This window comes from Neophocaena asiaeorientalis, unplaced genomic scaffold, assembly GCF_003031525.2.
Source record: "Neophocaena asiaeorientalis asiaeorientalis breed wild unplaced genomic scaffold, Neophocaena_asiaeorientalis_V1.1 scaffold59, whole genome shotgun sequence".
NCBI lineage: Eukaryota > Metazoa > Chordata > Mammalia > Artiodactyla > Phocoenidae > Neophocaena > Neophocaena asiaeorientalis.
Window position 1 is genome coordinate 586,240 of NW_020174268.1, and position 2,688 is coordinate 588,927.

Below are 2,688 nucleotides of genomic sequence, written 5' to 3' on the forward strand. Positions count from 1 at the left end.
TGCTGTCCTAAATCCTAGTACTCCTCATCCCCCCCTCAAGTCTTATCTCTGGCCAAGAATACACATGAAGACTGAAGGTAATGAAAAGATCTGAAGGTAGCATCTGGAGGATGTCTAGCTGCCCCAGGCAGCTCTTCAATAGCCAGCCTAAACAGCGCGAGCAACAGCCTTCTCTCTGTGGAACAGATGCTCCTCACTCAGCAAATGTTATACTGAGAGTCTTTTCTGTGCCAGTCATGTGCCAAGTGCCATTAAAAAAAGAAAAGAATTAGACATGGCCTTCAGTGGTCTACAATTTAGTTATCTCAGTCTTCTCTTCTGGGTACCTCAGATTTCATCATCCTCTTGTCTCACCTCATAAACTTTCCCTGCTCTTTAGTTCTCTGTTGTTTCTAAACCTTGGATGTCACTGCACAAGGTCTTGAGAATGCCCCTATTTTCACATCTCACTGAACCTGAATGCACAAGTCAGATGATCAGCCTCTTCTTTGTTTCTCTGGGCTTTCCTTTGCAAATCTGCTTTTCACAGTATTCTCTCTCTCCTCTCTTTCTACGACTCCAATTTCACATATATTAGACCTTTCACTCTTTCCATGTGCATCCCACATTCTCTTCTACACTTTCCATCATTTTTTTTTAAAAATATGGAACGCTTCACGAATTTGCATGTCATCCTTACGGAGGGGCCATGCTAATCTTCTCTGTATCATTCCAATTTTAGTATATGTGCTTCCGAAGCGAGCACACTTTCCATCATTTTTGATCTCCATGCTTCAGTCTGGGTATTTTCTACTGATCTTTTTTCCAGCTCACTAATCCTAGCCTTTACTGTGTCTTATTGCTGCTAATTCCTTTTAATGTATAGATTTGAATTATTGTATTCTTTAGTTCTAGAATTTCTATTTTTATATAAATTTATTTTATTTTATTTATTTTTGGCTGTGTTGGGTCTTCGTTGTTGCGTGTGGGCTTTCTCTAGTTGCTGTGAGCGGGGGCTACTCTTCATTGTGGTGCATGGGCTTCTGATTGCGGTGGCTTCTCTTGTTGCAGAATGCAGGCTCTAGAGCACAGGCTCAGTAGTTGTGGTGCACGGGCTTAGTTGCTCCGCAGCGTGTGGGATCTTCCCGGACCAGGGCTCGAACCCGTGTTCCCTGCATTGGCAGGCAGATTTTTAACCACTGTGCCACCAGGGAAGCCCCTGTCATCTACTTTTAAACTGATTAATCTGTGTTTGATAACTTCAATATTTGTGTCATTGTTCTAATTATTATTGCTACATAACAAACCACCCCAAAACTTAATGGCTGCATAAAGCAGCCATTTGGCTGGAATCATTTAGAGACCGTCTTCCCTCATGGCTGGCAGCTGATGCTGTTGGCTAGAGGTGCTTTCTCCCACGGCTGCCTCAGGGTGGTTGAATCTCCTACATGGTGTCACTTTAGAAGCTAAATAGAGATTATGGGGACGAGGGGTGGGAAAGTAAGAGTGTGGGGAGAACAGTCAGAAGGTTATTGCTACAGGGTCAGATTTCAGCATCCAAAATACTGATGTTCAAAGATGGTAAGGACACATGGGCACACACCTCATTCCACCCCCGTGCCAAGCTGCCAAAAAAAAAGTGAAAGATTGTATTGTAACAAGAATTATATATTATCACATTATGATAATTAACATTTATTGAGAGATTACCAGGTACCATCAAGCCTAACATCCCCACAAAATAATTGTCACCAACAGATGAATGGATAAAGAAGATGTGGCACATATATACAATGGAATATTACTCAGCCATAAAAAGAAACGAAATTGAGTTATTTGTAGTGGGGTGGATGGACCTAGAGTCTGTCTTACAGAGTGAAGTAAGTCAGAAAGAGAAAAACAAATACCGTATGCTAACACATATATATGGAATCTAAAAATAAACAAACAAAAATGGTCATGAAGAACTTAGGGGCAAGACGGGAATAAAGACGCAGACCTACTAGAGAATGGACTTGAGGATATGGGGAGGGGGAAGGGTAAGCTATGACAAAGTGAGAGAGAGGCATGGACATATACACACTACCAAATGTAAAATAGATAGCTAGTGGGAAGCGGCCGCATAGCACAGGGAGATCAGCTCGGTGCGTTGTGACCACTTAGAGGGGTGGGATAGGGAGGGTGGGAGGGAGACTCAAGAGGGAGGGCATATGGGGATATATGTATAACTGATTCACTTTGTTATAAAGCAGAAACTAACACACCATTGTAAAGCAATTATACTCCAATAAAGATGTTAAAAAAATTGCTATTATTATCCTCACTGTATAGATTTGGAAATGAGGCAAGAAAGGTCAGCAACTTGGCCAAGGGCACACAGTAAGTGGCAGAGCCCAACTTCAAATCCAGGCAGTTATATTCCATAGGCCACTAGGCAACATGGTATTATACACAATACAATGGGCCAGGTACACACTGTCTTCCGTCTTCTATCCACATCCTGTCTAAACACTGAGAGCTCAGTGCAGCCATTACCTTTAGACCGGAGAGGTCGGGCAGGAATTGGGCTTCACCATCGTTCATTAGGTCCTCTAATCAAGGCCCCCAGTGACCACAGTGGGGGGAGGCTGGATCTGGAATTTGGATTTAGTCACAAGATCCAGCTCTAGTCTAGGCTCTGCCATTTGCTAGTTCTGTGACACTGAATAA

General features: G+C 42.7%; 1 non-coding gene across 1 annotated transcript; it reads right to left on the reverse strand.

Annotated features, from left to right (window-relative positions):
• Positions 1–638: 638 nt before the first annotated feature.
• LOC112406720 (U6 spliceosomal RNA) lies at positions 639–745 on the reverse strand. Its single transcript, XR_003004619.1, has one exon. It is a non-coding gene; the product is annotated as a U6 spliceosomal RNA (small nuclear RNA).
• Between the last annotated feature and the right edge of the window lie 1,943 nt (positions 746–2,688).